The sequence below is a fragment of the Onychomys torridus genome, chromosome 8 (assembly GCF_903995425.1).
Source record: "Onychomys torridus chromosome 8, mOncTor1.1, whole genome shotgun sequence".
Classification (NCBI taxonomy): domain Eukaryota; kingdom Metazoa; phylum Chordata; class Mammalia; order Rodentia; family Cricetidae; genus Onychomys; species Onychomys torridus.
In genome coordinates, this window is record NC_050450.1 from 37,476,004 (window position 1) to 37,494,625 (window position 18,622).

Here is an 18,622-nt window from a genome sequence, read left to right on the forward strand (position 1 = left end):
AAACAGCGTCGAAGATGTGAGCTATGGAACTTGAGAGCCTAGATCAGCCAACTGCGGTTTGACTGGGGAGACACAAACCGTGGCCTATTGAAAACACATGGACACATTTGTGTTTTCTTCATCCTTGAATATTTTTTACTGTGTATAAAATTATATGTTCACAAGTTCCTTTTTAGTCTTCAAAAGTCTTTCTATTAGCTTTTCTAGCTATTTCTGATAAGAAGTCACCTGTGTATTTTAATGAGAGCCTACATTGTAAGGTTACTTAGGGTTATTTTTTTCCTGTAGATATCTTGTCTTCAATGACTTGAAAATGGTATGTCACTAGTGTGGACTTGTTTTTAACCAATGAACTTGAATTGCCCTAAGATTGTTGGATCTATAGGGAAGACTATAGCTATAACTCTAAAAATAATGCATATAAATATCTATCAGATTTGGGGGCCTTTATTGATGTGGTCTTTGTTTTGTCTTTTTTTGACAGGGTTTCACTATGTAGCCCAGGCTGGCCTCAAACTATCAAGCCTCCTATCTCAGCATCCTCTGTGCTGAGATTATAGCACTACCAGGCCCAGCTCCTCCCTCCTTTCTGAGACTCTTTGAACTAGTATTCTGTAGCCACATATTCATCACAAATGTCCCATGATACATGAGCTATTGCCTCTAACTTAACAATTTCAGACTTTCAGGACACCTAAACATGGGTCTCTGATGTGGTCATAATTCTTTCATTCATCTTCATGTGTTTTGGTTCTGCAATTTTTTATTAGCTCATTTTGCAGTTCAGGGGCCAGTGCTCTATCCCACAGGCCAAATCTGGCCCACTGGCTGTTTTGATCAAGCCCCACTAAGTCCCCTTTGGATTGTTGTGACAGAAATCATACAGTCTACAAAATCATAAACTATGAACCATCTCATCCTTCACAGTAAAAGCTTATCTGTCTCTGTCACAGGTTGCTGACATTTTCTCTCCATTTCCAAGATGGCTCTGATTTCACATTATAATCTATCATTTCAGCCATGGTATTTCTCAAGTTTAGAGTTATTTTATTCTTAGAACTTCCATTTCTCTTTCAAACATATTTGAAGATCTCCGTATGTTCAATTATTCTCATAGTCTTCACATTCATTAAACAATTTCTGGGATTTAAAGTCATGATCTATTTCTAAAACCCATGTGATCTCTGTCTGGATGGATGGCTTTTCTCTGAACAGGGTCATGTTTTCTTCACTTTTTGCATGTCCTACATTTTCTGGCTTTGCTGTGCACTTTGAATAAAAACATAATTGAAGACTAAACTAGACAATTTTGTTCTATTTCATTTTGAGAGAGAATGTCCTCCAAACTCCCTGTTAATACAGCAACTTCCAGGTCCTCTTTGGTTTAAAATGAGATAGCTACCCTTCATCACAAACCTTGATTTCTTTCTATTGCCATGCTCACTTAGGGTGGTTTTTTGATCATAGTTGGATTTGAGCTGCAAGGGGTTGGATTCCACTTCTAGCCGTATGTGTTCAGCTCTGTATGTACCTCCATTAGGGCACTGACTAAAATGTAATTTTAAAGAACTTTCCCCATTTTTTTTAAAAGCACCATTTCTTGTATCATTTAGCAAAATATCTCTGCGGGGAATATTTAAATTTATCTAGAGACAAAGACAGGAAGATTGCCAAGTTGGAGGCCAGCCTGAGCTATGTAGTAAAGATCTTTTACCAAAAGAAAATGTTTTAACAAAAGATATTAAACTTGGGATTCTTCCATATTCCAACCTGTTATACCAGCCCATTAATAGTCTAATTGATTCTGAATTTAGTTTGAGAAATTGAAAGATAAGAGGATACTTTATAGGGGAATTAATGTCCCTCATAATATGTTAAAAAGGAAAGCCAGTGAAAGAAATGCGGGCATATTATTATGTCCAGCCAATGACTCTGTCTGTGGCCTGAGTGTCAATTCATTTATGAAGGGATGTGTCTCATGTTTACCTGCTGCTTTACACCATCTCACATACTCATTACAATTACCCCATGATATAGGAGTTCGTGCTTCCAACCTAATTTATAAGATGGATTGAGCTGGAGCTTTGTGGTAGAGCTCCTGGCTAGCATGCACAAGCCACAGAGTTCAGTCCCCAGAACAGCAAGCAAGCAGACAAAAACATCTCAAATGAAACACACATGAGGAGATCATGACACAGGTGAATGAATGCTTTTCCTGGGTGAATGTTGTATGGAATAGAGAGCACCGGAGGGCAGAATGCCATGGACCTGAGTGCTTCTTATCCCAGGAATGTCCCACATTCCATCTGACCTCTGTAACAGCTCTGTAAAGCTGTTAATACCAATTTGATAAGCAAGAGAAACTGAGGCTCAGAGAAAGCAAGAGACTTCTAAAAGCTTCCTGTTACTTCTTGTGGCTGAGAAGCACAGGCACAGCACTCAGGAACTTTGTAACTGGTTACTTTTTAAAGTGTTTTAATATTCATGTATGCAGATCTATCCCTCATACTCCCTTACCTCCAATCCCTCCCTTATTCCTATCAATTTCATGTGTCTAAAAAAATAGTCATTGAGTCCATTTAGTGTTGCCTATGTGCACACATGTGTGGGACCATCTACTGGAGCATGGACAGCCTCACAGGGCCTGCATTCCTGAAGAAAACTGACTCTCTCCCCCAGCAGCCACCAACTTCCAGTATCTCCTCAAATATGGGTGGATCTTCATGCTGGGATTTTGGCTGGCTTGATCTTGTGCAAGATTTTATTATTTGTGTGTACAGATGCGTGTGTGTCATTCTGTGCATGTGAAGGTCAGAGGGCAGGTTTGGGGACTATGTTCTCTCTCCACTCCAGGATCCAGAGGTTGCGCAGATGTCCCAGCAGCAGAGAGGTGAACCCAGATCCAGATCCCTCAACAATACTCCTGAAAATCAAAAATCCCTGGAGACCTGTGTACTGTTCAGCCTGCAGGGGAGGAAGAAAATATACTATTTTAATGCCAGGACATGTTTTCTTTTTAATTAATTAATTAATTTTAAAAATTAATTAATTAATTAATTTTTCTATTATCAGCTTGATAGAGTACAGATTCTTATCCTAATAGTGAAATGTTTCACCAAGGCTTGCCCATTAATTGAGTAAAACCAAAACTTATTATAAGCCACAGTCATCCTAGGGTCCCCTCCTGCTGTACAGCCTCCCTGGTTCTGTGGGTTGCAGTCTGATTGTTCTTTGTTTTATATCTAGAATCCACTTGTGAGAGAGTACATACCATGTTTGTCCTTCTGGGTTTGGGTTACCTCACTCAGGATGATCTTTTCTTGTTCCACCCATTTGCCTGCAAATTTCATGCTGTCATTGTTGGTGGGAGTGCAAACTTGTACAACCACTGTGGAAATCAGTATGGCGGTTTCTCAGAAAATTGGGAATCGATCTACCTCAAGACCCAGCCATACCACTCTTGGGCATATACCCAAGGAATGCTCAATCATACCACAAAGACGCATGCTCAACTATGTTTATAGCAGCACTATTTGTAATATCCAGAACCTGGAAACAACCTAGATGCCTGTCAACTGAAGAATGGATTAAGAAAAGGTGGTTCATATACACAGTGGAGTACTACTCAGCAGAGAAAAACAATGACAGCATGAAATTTGCAGGCAAATTGATTGATTCTGTGTGTCTTTTACATCATGTATCTTGATCCCATTCATTTCCCCATCCCTTCTCATCCACCCTTCACTCCTGCACATCCCCCCCAAATAAAACAAAATTTAAGAGAAAAAAAGTAAAATAAATAAATAAACTTAAAAATCTCATCATGGAAGCTGTATTGTGACACAGTGAGTTACACCATAAACTGCTTTGTTCGTCCAAACATCTGTACTTGCAAGTGTTCATTGAAAGGGTCATTGGTCTGGTTGGAGGTCTCTGGTTTCTAGTGCCCTATTGATGCTGGGCCCTCACAAGGTCTCCTCCTGGATATCCTGTTGTTGCCCTTAGTGTGGAGATCCTGAAGATTTAGGTCTGCAGGACAGGTCCATTCACATGCTCCAGCAGATCACAGACGGGGTGAATGACAGGGCGAGCCAATCCATAACATTAGGCAGGACATGTTTTTTTATGTAGTATTTATTATTTATATTTTCTTTAATCATGAACTATATCCACCAATATAAGCATGAGGAATTAGTACAATAACTCCATCACAATTGTCGAAGTCCTATCAACAGTGTACAGCCTATTCTCCATCTTAACAGACACTAAGAATGCTGACACATTTGGCCATTCTATTAAGCTTACACCACACTTTAAACATGTAGCTCCAGGTGTATTTGCCAGCTCGCAAATTTGGTCTGAGACAAGGTCAATGACCTCCTTGCCAACGGTATAGTACTCACAGGCAGTAACTGGCAGCAATTTTTGTGCCTGTGATGAGATGCTCAGGGTGGAAGAAAGACCAGTAGGCAACCATATGAGTTTCATCTGGAAAAGGGGAAGAAATGAGCTACCCATCACTAACCACCTGTACAAATCTGCTCCTTCTACACACTTGAAGGGAGACACTTGACTTGGGCATGTGAACAATGAAGGAAACCTTAGGCCAAACTCCCATCAACTCACCAATGACTATAGATTCCAGGACTGTGAATACTGCCCTGGGCATGCACCTGCCAGAGTTCATCTTACTGAAAAAAGTGTTGCAGGAATCCTCTCCTCCCACAGCAGTCTTGCCACTTAGCATCTGGCCATCAGGCTATATGCTGTGTTTAGGCAGTAGAGCTCCCAGCAGGCATGCCCTTCTGGACTCTAGCCTGGCCAGTGTGGATGGAGATGCATTCATGCTGTGGGCAAGGGGGAAAACGTTAAGATCTAAACTAATCTTTGAGTAACAGGTAAAAAACAAAACATTCATGGAAACAATGTTAAATCTCTTCAGTAGGCAATGGCTTGAGGGGCTAAGGAGTTGACACAATCAGGAAGAAGCTGAGTTCTGCTCCCCAAACCTACAAAGAGCCAGCTGTGATCTCACTGCTGGGGAGGATGCAGACAGGAGGATCCCTGAAGCTTATTGGCTAGCCAATCACGTTGGTGAGCCTTGGGTCAGTGAGATACCCTGTCTCCAAAAACAAAACAAAAACACAGCAAACAACAACACCACACTGAGGTGGCTAGCACCTGAGAAATGACCCCCAAGGTTGACCTCTGGCTTCCTATCACGTGTGCATGCACAGAGCTTGTGGCAAAGCCTTGTGCCCAATTTCCAGCACTTAAAGTAAAAACTTAAAACACGCTAATTTTATTCAGGTAAATGACTTTTCTTTCAGGCCTAGTCTTGAATGGGCATGGCCTCCTTTCTGACCTAGCAGAGTGCATAATCACAGCCTCCCTATTTGGGAAGGCTATTTATCTGTCCACTGCTTAGGCCCTCAGAATCCCACTTTAGGCTGGATTTCTGCATTCAGCTAAGGAAGAACTTGGCCAGGGGACTACTGAACACATGTCTAGCTGCAAAGAACAGGAGGCAGAGCACATAGGACAGATGAATGAGCAATTACGGAAGCATGCACCCTGGCGAGGCTGAGGTGCATGCAGCTATGGTTAGCTGCTCTCCTGTAGGCACAGGCATGGACTCGGCACAGCACCTCCCCACCTATCCTGAAGCAGCAGGTACCAAGATCTAGCCCAAGATCCTTCATTTCCTTTCAAGTCCTTCCTTTTCATCATCTATTTCCATGGGGATTCCTAACAGGAGGGCAAGGAAGACGGACTCTCTAGGCCTCCAGGAATGTTAATTATCTCAAAACACTGCAGCAGCTCAAGAGTTCATCCCCATGCGCTTCTTTTATTTTTAATTAACATTTTTATTGTTATTTTATTGTTATATTTATTAACATGTTTATTTATTGATTCTTTGGGAATTTCACACCATGCACCCCAATCCCACTCATTTCCCAGTCCCTCCGTATCTGCCCTTCATCCTGGTAATGTCTCCCCACAAAGGAAAAACTAAAAAAGAAATAATAAAAATATAATTAAAATTAAAAAATGCGAATAAGAATATTAATCAAAAACAAACAAAAACTTAACCAAACAAACAAAAAAAGTAAGCAAGAAAAAAAATACTTTGCTTCTGTCTTTCCTGCTCTCCATCACCTCTTCATTTGTCTTGGTGGCCTTGGGAGCTGCTGTTTATCATGCAGTAGACCCTTCAGTCCACACAGTCTTACTTACAAATACTCATTGTTTAATGTGTTGTCGGTCAGGTCCAAGGCCTCTGGCTTCTGGTACACCATCAATACTGGACCCTCACCGAAACTCCTTTCTTATATCCCGCAGCTGCCTTGCGTCATGGAGATCCTGTGGCTATGGTTCCACAGGACCAGTCCCTTCACGCTCTACAGAAGGTCATAGATGGGGTAAATGTTGGAGAGCACCCACTCAGAGCCCTAAATGTGTGTCTGGGTAGTAGCTGGGTTGTTCTGCGGTGGCTGCTGGAACCACCCCCATCAGGTGAGGGGCAAAGCTAGCTCTCCCACGCTGGTGGTGAGGGGTGGGGCCAGATTTTACAAGTGGGGATAACAGCTCTACTATTGGGGGGTGGGGCCAGCTTTTTCAAGCTGTGGCCATTGAGGTCCATTATCCCAGGGCCCCCAAGGGGCAGGGGCAGCTCTATGGTGAGGAGGGAGGGCAGCTCAGCAAGGCCCTCATACTTCAACATACGGTTCTCATGGGCCCTTTGTGGTAACACAGGCAACAGATATCAACACAGACTCCAGCTGCGGCAGGATCACAGACCTAGACATAGAGAGCAGCAGCAGCAGCTTGAGCCAGGATGTCACCATGGCCCTGGGTAGCAGCCCAGGCCTCTCAGATCAGCAGGGGCCCAGCAGCAGGGTGGTCCCTGAACTTCAACATGGCCCCAGGTGGCCACCCAGATCCGGGGCAGTCACAGGGCCTTGGGTGCTAACAGGAGCCACAGACATTGATGTAGACCGTAGCTAAGGTAGGGCCATGGACCCAGACATGGCATGGCTCCCAGCCACAGTTCAGGCACAGACAAAACTATGACCATGGGTGACAGCACAGGCCATTCAAGTCGGCATGACCACAGTGGTAGCAGGACCCTTGGATTCCAACATGGCCACCGGTGGCAGAAGCCCAGAAGCCGGTATCCTTGTGGCCTTTGGTGCCGTGTGTGTGTGTGTGTGTGTGTGTGTGTGTGTGTGTGTGTGTGTGTGTGTTTTGTTTTGATTATTATATTTGTGTTTTAATTTTACACATCAGCCATGGGTTCCCCTGTCCTCCCCCCTCCCACCCCCGCCCCCACCTTCCCCCCAGCCCTTCCCCTCCATTCCCATCTCCTCCAGGGCCAAGTCTCCCCTGGGGATTCATTTAAACCTGATGGATTCATTTTTTTATGTGAAGATGAGGAGGGTGCTTGCTCATGAGAGAGGGATCGAGTTTGGATTGCTAGCACCCACATGAAAAAGAAAAACCAGGCATGGTAACAAATGCAAAGTGATGGGGAAGAATCCTAACCTCTAACCTCTACACACAGGACTACTCACATGCACACATATGAGGGCACCCACAAACAAGAGAGAGAGGACACTAGGCCGAGAGTGTCAGGAGATATGCCAGAGTAATTTCTACCATTATGGGCTGGAAGGTAACAGTGTGTGCACCCTTACCTCCAGCTTCTTTCCACCCGACTCTGCCCAGAGGAAAAGGCGGAGTGTGTGTGTGTGTGTGTGTGTGTGTGTGTGTGTGTGTGTGTGTGTGTGTTTGCATGCTCACCTGGTTCCAGAGAGAGCAAGGGGAAGGATGGGGTAAAGGCATGGGTAGAGAGAAAGACTTTGGGGTTTTAAGGTGCCAAACTTAGCAGTTTAGCACTGAGCGCTCCACATAGGCAGAGAGGAAGCCAAAGCCCCACTATCCCTGTGGGAGTCTGAGACATCCTCTGATGTTTGGCTAGGCCTCAGCAATTCTCTACTGGGCTTAGCTACTCCCACACCCTTGCTCCAGTTTTGGCTCTAGATTCACGGTCCAGGGCCCATCTGTCTAAACTACTAGGAACCTTGTGTCTCTCAAACTCCAACTTCTACTTTCCCAAATGTGGCCCACTCACCATGGTGTCCTCAGGTTAGGAGAAATTGGGTAGAGGCATTCACTGGTCCAGCTATTTTCCAAGAGAAGCTAAGCAATAATATAAGGTTAAGATCTTGGGTACCCAGGAGCCTCTTAAGTAGTACCCAAGGATGGGTAGGCACAGGTGTGGCCCCTGGGTGCAGGTCAAGCACCCCAGAGGCAGAGTCTCTGCTGCCTAGGGTCTTAGGATGGTTGTTCCTGTAGGCTCTCCGCCAGTGTTTAAAAGGACAGCATGTTGGGAGACCACAGGGGTCATGAGACTCAGGCTTGCCATAATGTGGATGAGTCCTCTGACTTGAGAGGTGCTCTGTCTTTAGGTATAAGACACTAAGTTTATTAATAACCCTGGGGTCTTTTAAAAATGAGATCTAAGAGCTTGGAGAGAGATAGCTGAGTGGTTAAATGCTTAAAGCTGAAAAATCATGACATCCAAAATGAGATTTAAAAACTTCAGATGCTACAAGAATGGAAGAAGTGAAGATAACTTTGAGGAGGTGTGGTGGTATTGTGTTCCCCAAAATATTGTGTGTTCCATGAAATAAACTTATCTGGGGTCAGAGACCAGGACGGCCACAATATTAAACATGAGTATAGGCAGTGGTAGCACATGCCTTTAATCCTAGCATTCCAGAGACAGAAATCCCTCTGGATCTCTGAGTTCAAGGCCACATTAGAAACAGCCAAGCAAGGTGACCTACACCTTTAATCCCAGAAACCCAGCCTTTAATCCCAGGGAGTGACCGCAGAAAGAGAAAGATATATAATGTGTGAAAACCAGGCACCAGAGTTAGTTAAGCATTTGGCTGGTTAAGCTTATAGGCTTTGGAGCAGCACAGTTCAGCTAAGAGCCTTGTGGAGGAGGACTCAGAAGCTTCCAGCCTGAGGAAACAGGATCATCTGAGGAACTAGCAAGGTGAGATAGCTGTGGCTTGTTCTGTGTCTCTGATCTTCCAGCATTCACCCCAATAACTGGCCTCGGATTTGATTTTATTAATAAGAACTTTTAAGATTCCAACTACAAGGAGGGAGGACATGTCTCACCTGAAGGCTACTAGGAGAAAAGACAAAATGAGTCACCTAGGAGATAGGAATGTCAGGACGGGAATGACCCTATCTTCTCTCTCAGCAGCTGGATCAGTGACTGGGGGTTCTGGAGATACACTGTTTGAAGGAGATGATCCATACCTGAGGTTGAACGAGAGAAAATAATATGTTGGTTTATTCATTTCCTTATGAGAGGAGCTTTTCATAAAGGCTATCTGTGATGTACTAGGCAGGCTTATGTATGAGGAAGCAATGTGACTAAGACAAAAACGTGGATAAGAAATTAAATCCAAGTCATTTCATTATATCCAGATCACAGAAACAGATTAAGAAATTCGAATTGGTCACATCAATAGTTGTGCAGGGTTGTTTTGTTTGTTTGTTTGTTTGTTTGTTTGTTTGTTTGTTTTTAAGGAAGGCAGAGTAAGTGATAGAGATTACATGTCCACACGGTTGGGCTTGCCCGATGGACCGCCTAACTGTTTCCAGTTCAGAATAGCCATCTCCGGGTCAGACATCTCGAGGGACCAGGACACAGGCTTTACATGATTTCGTAAAGCGCGCACGCAGCCATGTAATCTACACGCATGCGTGGAGTATCCACAGGAGTCCCTGTACGAATGCGCGGCCCAACCTTTAAAAAGCCAGTGCCATCTTGCATGAATCTCTCAGTCTCTCTCTGTCTCTCTCTCCTCACCCACGTGTGTTTCACACAGGCCTGTCACCTCTATCCTCTTAAATAAAACTCTTCTGTGGTCTTGCCGTGTTCGGGACGTGTTCCTAGCGCCACTTAAATAACAGTAAGGCCTGAGTACAGTTCCTGGTAGGCAATCTGGAGTCTGATATAACAAGACTCTAGTCTGGTCCAGCAGATGAAGATCAGGCCCTCAAACCTTTCCCTATCTTTACCTCTGTTGAAGGGAGCAGGCAAAAGCACTTTGCCTAAGTATTGCCACTGTGACTTCAGACTCCATTCTACCTTAGGGTGAAATAAAGTTCAGGTTCCCAAGCCCTAGGGGAGCTGAGAACTTTCCAACGGTTGATCAACCTCCTCCCCAAAACCAGAGAAATGGTTGTTATGCATCTTTAGTTCTCTAGAAACATTATGGCTGTTCCTAACAACGGAAAGAACAAATAAATACGATTGGTTAGACTAAAAGACGTGAAATGTATGGTAATTGACAATGATGGAACACACAAGGAAAGTTCCTAATCTTTGATTCCTGATAGGTGAAAGTTGTTAACTATAACTTGGCAACAAAGGAGAAACAAGGCTCCCGAGTCCTTGTCCTGCAGCCCTGGCCAATCAATGACCCGTTTATGTGGTGATTTATTAAAGTCTTTGGAACTCATAAATGCTGTCTCTTTCCTTCCTTGTGGTGTACAACCCACTGGGTGTAACACTATAATCTTTCCCTCTCTTTCTGTCCTGACTCATTCCTAGTGGCAGCATCAGAGTTTCAGAAAGCTAAACAGAAGACAGTGAAATTTAGTTGGTACTCACTTGTTACACTGTTCAGATTGGGCCAAATCCTCACAATTTGTCTTAGGCAACCGACAAATTTACTCAGTAATATGTGTGTGCGTCCAGTGAAGGAGGTAGAAGTATGGGTGTATGTGCACACATATGCACGTGTTAACTGTCTGGGTCTGTCATGCAGACAAGGTGTAGTGGTATTTACTCTGCCCATGACCTTGGGCTATACAGCCCAAAAAAGGCAGGTGTTTCCTGCTGTTGTGTGTGACCATAAGGAAAGGAAGAGGGGTCACATGGGTCCTTTTTTTTTTTTTTTTTTTTAATCTTGGCATGATCAGACACAGGATTGCCTGGGAACTGAACCTGGGTCCTCTGGAACATCAGCCAGTGCTTCTAACCCCTGAGCGGCCTCTCTCCTCTGTGATGCTACTCCTTTTCCTTATAAGAGGTCACATACAACAGCAGGAAGCATCTCCTCCTTTGGGCCAAATAGCTCAAGGTCATGGTGGAGCAAATACCACTACAACAAAGAGCTTTTTATTTATTTCTGGTGAGCTTTTTTTTTTTTTTTTTTTTTTTTTTTTTTTGTGTGTGTGTGTTTTGTTTTTTGTTTTTTTGGTGGAGCTGAGGATCGAACCCAGGGCCTTGTGCTTGCTAGGCAAGCGCTCTACCACTGAGCTAAATCCCCAACCCCGAGCTTTTTTTTTTTTTTAAGTGTTTTTTTGTTTGTTTGTTGTTTACCGTTTTTGTTTTTTTAACCTGAATTTGCTCACATTTTCCAACCAGGAACAGAGGTGGCAAGAACATACTTGAACATTGTTCTCACATACGCACCCCTCAGCTACTACACTCTCTCTTTTTCCTCTGACCCAAACCCCAACAGATACAAATATCTTCTCAAACCTGCTTTCCCATTATCAACTCGTTATTGCAGCCTCCCAAACCCGCAGGCATTCCCTTGAAAACACACTGTCTGAGCAGACCAGGGAAACAGAGGAAACAGAAACCAAGGAACAAAGCACCCACCAACAAAGACAAATTCAGAAATCAGCACCTAGACTTATAATCACCTCAGTATCTTCAGTTACTCTTAAGATAGCTTAAGATAGGTAACTGGTGGTAATTAGCTTTCCTTAACTGGAGCAATGGGTGTCAGGGTAGTGCCCAGCTAACCTCTGGTATCTGTTCTGAATAAACTTCCTGCTAGGCTGCACAGCTCCTTAGAGCGCACTACAAGGACCAGTCCTGTGCTCTATATTGCTAAATCACAGACTAAGAAGTAGCCCTGAGATATAATCGAGTTTGGTACTTGTATGCCTAAAAACTGAGTAGTTGCTATCTATACACAGGCAGTATTAACCAGTGATGCTACATTTTAATCGATTATATAGGTGTTTCTTCCACTGACTCTGAGTCTTTGGTGCAATGGAAAACTCTGTGTTGGAATTCAAGCTACCCCCATTTTTGCTACAGAATATCATGGCTTTCATGAATGTTTTAATTGTCAGTCACTATTTTGACAGTGTTGTTGTGGTTTAGAAACAAAATTTCAAAAACACATTTTATTCATTTTTCAAAGCTTTATAAGGGAAGACAAACATACCAGCAACCTAACCAAGAGCCTCTATTTATACATGTTTAGTCTTTATTCTTATTTATTCAAGTGTCATGTATTTATACATAACATTTTGTGTTGTGTTCTCTATGGGAGAAAAGGTATGAGGGAGAATTTAGTTTTGTTTTTCAGTTTTGAGGGTTGTGGATGGAACGAACCTAGGGGCTTACACATGCTGGACAAATGTTCACCACTGAATGACATCCTTAACTCAGAAAGCTGGCTTTGATGGCAGATGGCATAGGAGTAAACTCTGACTAAGTTATTATACATCTATAGCTCAGGCTGGCCTGAAACTCATGGTCCTCCTGCCACAGACTTCAGAGTCCTGGGATTACAAGAAGGAAAGAATTGACTCAAAAAGTTGTCCTTTGAACACCACACACACACACACACACACACACACACACACACACACAGAGAGAGAGAGAGAGAGAGAGAGAGAGAGAGAGACAGAGACAGAGACAGAGACATAGACAGAGAGAGAGAGAGACAGAGAGAGAGAGACAGAGACAGAGAGACAGAGACAGAGAATACAAAGGTTTAAACTAATAAAAGGAGGAAGATGAGTGGAACACTGCAGTGATGAAGAGGCACAGTGCACAGTTTGCTTCAGCTTTAGGCAGAACTTACACAAGCATAGTAACAGAAATTAAAACCATTTTGGGGGAGGCTGGAGAGATGGCTCAGTGGTAAAGAGCACTGGCTGCTCTTTCAGAAGACCTAGGTTCAATTCCCAGCACCCACATGGCATCTCACCACTGTCTGTAACTTCAAGATCTGACACAGACATACACGCAGGCAAAACACCAATGCACATAAAAATAAAAAAAATAAATTTAAAAAGACATGTTTTTACAAAGCTCTTTTGGATAGACAGAGAAATAAAAGATGAAAAGTATGCAGGAGTTTGGCTTCCCTCTGGGCATGGTGGGCCTACCTCCTAATTCCAGCCTCTGCTGGTTGAGGCAGGATGATGGTGAGCTTTAGGACAGCCTGGGCTACATGACAAAACTTGTCTCAAACAAACTAAAACAAGCAAACCCACCCAAGAACTAAGTTTTCAACTACTATATTTGAAGTAAATAGTATTTTAAATTGCTCAAGAAATCACCATACTGTGGGATGGTCTGTATGTCAAATGTGTTGCTCTGATTGTTTAATAAATAGAACACTGATTGGCCAGTAGCCAGGCAGGAAGTATAGGTGGGACAAGCAGAGAAGAGAATTCTGGGAAGTGGAAGGCTGGTGGCAATTTATAGATTAATAGAAATGGGTTAATTTAAGATAGAAGTAGATAACAAGCCTGCCACCACGGCCATACAGTTTGTAAGCAATATAAGTCTCTGTTTGTTTACTTGGTTGGGTCTAAGCGGCTGTGGGACTGGAGGATAAGAGAGATTTGTCCTGACCGTGAGCCAGGTAGGACCAGAAAAACTTCAGTTACACCATACAGGCATATTATTTAGAAATTCATATTCTTGTTCTAAGGAAACTACTAAGATGCACTGAGTGTTATTGACTGTGTGGACAGGAGCAGGAGAGGAGGGATGCAGGGCAGTAATGTTTTAAAAGTAATATTGGATTTCATAAGAGTGAATTTTTTTTCTTTTATCTTTTACATTTTCTTTTGAAGTGTTGGGCCTGAACACACAGCCAAGCACTCTAACACTGAATCATACACCTAGCTCCAATTCATGTTGAGAACTATGTGTGGAATAATGTGTCCATTTCCCAATGTCAAGTAGCTGACATATACTGTCGATACTTGGTTTGGTATTCATATTATACATTATTCAAATTTTCCCTATCAACTACTTAAAAGTCCACAGGGATTTTTCTTCTTCTTTCATTCCTCCTCCTCCTCTTCCTCCATCCTTCCCTCCTCCTCCCTCTTCTTCTTCCCTCACCCTCCCACCTTTCTCTGGCAATTAAACCCAGAACCTTTATGTACCAGTTTTGAAACCAGCTAAGTGCAGAAACTCTACAACTGAGCTACATCCCCACTCTTATAATAATCATTTTTGTGTAAAAATTAGCCACCTCTAAAACTGTCTTTGCAGTGCTTTACACCTGAAATAATACATCTATACCGCAGCTGGTAAGGAAGTTTACTGCTTTTATTCTGCATCACACACTGGGGTAGAGAGAGCAACTGGAGGACAGAAGGACAGATTAAAAGAGACAGATCAGTGTTGACCTTTTGGAGAAATATTTTTATTAATATTGATATATTTAGTAGGTACTTGTGCTCGTTAGGTATTCTTACATAATTACTGTTTATAATTAATGGGGTGTGACTGGAAGTTTTCCTATGTCCCACCCAGTCCGCAGATGCTCAGACCCAAATAAATACTCTGCAGAGGCTTATATTATTTTTAAACTATATGGCCTAATGGTTCAGGCTTTCATTTGCTAGCTCTTATATCTTAAATTAATCCATTTCTATAAATCTATACTTTGCCACGTGGCTTATGGCTTACCAGTACTTTATATCTTGCTTCTCCTGTGGAGGCTAGCAGCATCTATCTCCTCTGCTCTTTCTCCTTCCTCTTTCTCTAGTTAGAATGCCCTGCCTAACCTTACTCTGCCTCACCATTGGCGAAACAGCTTTATTTATCAACCAATCAGAGCAACACGTATTCACAGCATACGGAACAATATCACCCATCAATGAGGATGTCGCTAGATGGTAGTGTATATATGTGGGAGAGAGACGGAAGAAAATTTGGCTCTAGAAGGAGATAAAATAATGGAAAGTGATTTGAAGATGCCATTTTTCTGGGTTTGAAGATGGAGAAAGGGGTTAAAAGCAGAGGAATGCTGGCAGCCACTCTACATTTAAAATAGGTAGCTGGCAGCCAAAAAGCCCAGCAAGTCTCTTGTTCATGCTGTACTTGGAACTGAGGTTACAGGAATGCATGTGTGTGGGACACCAAGCTTGTTACATGGATCTGAACTCCTGTCCTCGTGATTGCACAGCAAGAGCCCTTAACTACAGAGCCATCTGTCCAGCCCCAAGATTGATATCTTTAGTAATAATCTAGGAAGCTAAATAGTATTAATAATCACTGAATGATCAAGTCTTGACTATAGTAGTACTTTTTTGTCAGGACCGCCAGCCCACAAATAATGACATGAAGACTTACTGTTAATTATAAGTTTGGCCTTTAGCTTAGGCTTGTCTCAATGAGCTCTTATAACTTAAATTAAACTATTTATATTAATCTACATCCTGCAATGTGACCTTACCTCTCTTCTATCTTGTACCTCCCTGTTTCCTCTCCTGTCTGACCGGTGACTCTGTCTTTCTTCCTCCCAGAGTTCTCTCTCTGCCTGGAAGTCTCCACTTATATCTCCTGCCTAGCTGTTGGCAGTTCAGCTTTTTATTACAGCAATCACAGCAATATAGCTTCACACAGTTTACAAATATCCCACAGCACTTGACAAATAACCCGACAGGTCTCCTAATTCATCCCCTGCTTCTGAGTTAGGATCAAGTATGAAAGCCTAGATATAGATCCTAACTAACCGTGAGTAAGTCATCTCACTTCAGTCAGCTTGCCTCTAGCCTCTCCATGCCAACAGCCCAGAGTCAGAACACTGAATCTTACTCTGTTCCCTTTCCCCCCTCCCTTTTAGGGAGGGTCTCACTGTGTAGCTCCAGCTGGTCTGAAACTTGCTATGTAGAACAGGATGTTCTTAAACTCAGAGACCCACTTGCTTCTGTTTGCAAGAGCTGGGATTAAAGGAATGCATCACCACATCCAGCTTTCTCTCCCATTATTTGAAAGCTTTCTTATGCCTCTTTCTGCCAATCAAAACTCAGGTGGCAGAGGCTGACTCCCTTGCTATAGCAACTCTGGGTAAATAGCCTTTGGTTTTCTTTGATTGGTCTTCATTTATTTCCACAGTGTGTGATAATTATTTGTTTAGTGAGTGGTTAGCCAGCAAATGGTGTATAAAAGAATGGGTTGTGAATTGAACACAAGGGTCACTGAGTACCTGACCTGGTCATCCATTAAGATCCATTAACAAAACTCCCAGAGCACAGACAGACATTCTTTCTAACACTCAGTGGTTACCCTGAGACAAGGTAAAGATGGCTCTTGGGAAAGAATAGGTATGTCAGGCAATATCCCAGGGGGGTCTCCCTCTGTGATTTAATGGGAGTCTAGGGTATTTTTGAAAGTTAGGGCTATGGGGAGTGAACTTTGTTCTGGAGCCAATTCCTTATTCAGGTTTCCTTTTTTGTGTGGAGTACATGTCTATTCCCTGGTCTCATTAATAGCTGGGCCTGGTGTCCCAAGACATTTGCCTTGTATAAACCTGGGACATGAGCTCATTATCAGTTTTGAAAGAGACAGAAAGCAACCTTGAGTGGTTAGTTCTATAAATCTGTGTCTGGAGCTTTGGAGTTGGGGGCAAAGAGCACACAGAAGTCCTCCCAACCAGCACTTGCTCACACACTCCACCAAAGCCTGGATTTGCAGAGTGAAGTAGAAGGTGAACTGTGGGGAGCTATCTGGGGGTGGTAGGTACTGAGGAGATGAGGGAGGGTCTGGGAGATGAGGAACTGATGATGGTCAGGAGTTGGGAAGAGCTGTTCTGGCTTTAGCCTTCTGCTTCAGGTTCTCTAGAGAAAGTTGGGCTGAACACGGAGATACCTGGGTGCTTTGACTGACAAAAGTACTAGAAGATGGTAATCTTAGTTTTCTAGGCTTAAATTGTCGTCTTTGTTCACCTACTCTTAGGCTCTGGACTGAGGTCTAAGGCCAGCAAGAAGACCCTTTGAGTCTTGACCACATGTACATCCATTATCCTGACTGCCTCAGGGTTGGCCTGAGCAGCTGTGCTCTAGCTTCCTTTATGAACACATGTCTATCGCTTGCTGTGTCTTAGATGGCTCCTAATTGTTTCCCATGATTTTCTGACTCTACCCAGCTTTCCTGCTACTATCAAAATGAGGATAGTTATGGGCCCAGATTGCCCTAAACTAATGTGTATAAACCTGTTTCCTTCTCCTGTAGCTAAAAAAAAAAAAAAAAAAAAAAAAGCTAAGAAAGAGTAAATGGCAGAGTCCCATCCAGATACAGCAAATAAGAATCCCAGGAGGACAGACCAACAAATTTGCACTTTTAAAACATTTTCCAAAGTGTCCCAGAGACACAGCATGACTAAGAACCCCAAACACCTTCTTCCCTCACAAGTGAAGAACTGTCTCTGGTTAAAAAATGGAAGTTTGTTTGTTCTTTTGAATGAAGCCTAGTTAGCTAGCAGACGTTGGCTCCCATTATCAAATGAAACCATGTGAAAGTTCCTGCTTCTGCTCATAAAAATACTCATTTCAGGTGTATGCAGCATTCTTTGTCTTGCTTTGATACCTTTAAGTTTATGTTAAGGCTTCTCTCTCTCTCTCTTTCTCTCTCCCTTACTCCCCGCCCCCTCCCTCTCTGTGTCTTTGTACATATCTGAGAGTGTCTTGCTCTTTAGTCCAGATAGGTCTCAAACTAGTGATCCTTTAGACATGTGCTACCACATCTGGGTAGTTTTAGTTGACAAATAATGTTCGCATCTATTCTTTAGGGTATAATACAATGCTGTATGTGTACACATTACAGGATGCTTAAATCAAGCTAATGAGCATATGCATTACCTCACATCCTTATTTCTTTGTGGTGAGAACGTGTAAGCATTGTCACTCTTAGCTGCTGTGAAGGGTAGAATAATACTCTGAACTGTGGTCACCATGTGTGCACTAGATAAGAAAACCTATTTTCTCCTGTGCACGCAGCTTTGTGCCCTCTGACTCTCATTTCAGGGAGTGTTCCGAATTCTGACAGAATGTATCTGTAGAACCAGTAGTTCACACCTCCTCACCCATCACTTAGGAAATGAGTATTGACCCCATTCTTCCTTTGTAAATGGGGTGAATGTGACAGAAGAGTCACTGGTTCTAAACCATCTAGTTCACCTAGATTAAGCACCAAATAAGGCAAATTATATTTGACCACAACACCATGTTCCCAGTACCTGCCCTCAGGTTTTCTAAAGTCCAAGTATTGAGATAAGATATTATATCCAGAGAAGCATATCTGAGGTTGTGAGGCTCCTGTGATGCCTTTGACATTGACATTCATCTTTGTTCAGCACCTGCCTCTTCTGAGGAAAAAAAAACAAAACCTCTTCCTACAGAAAGAAAGAAAGAAAGAAAGAAAGAAAGAAAGAAAGAAAGAAAGAAAGAAAGAAAGAAAGAAAGAAAGGAAGGAAGGAAGGAAGGAAGGGAAGAAAGAAAAGAGAAAGAGAGAGAGAAAGAGAAAGAGAGAGAGAGA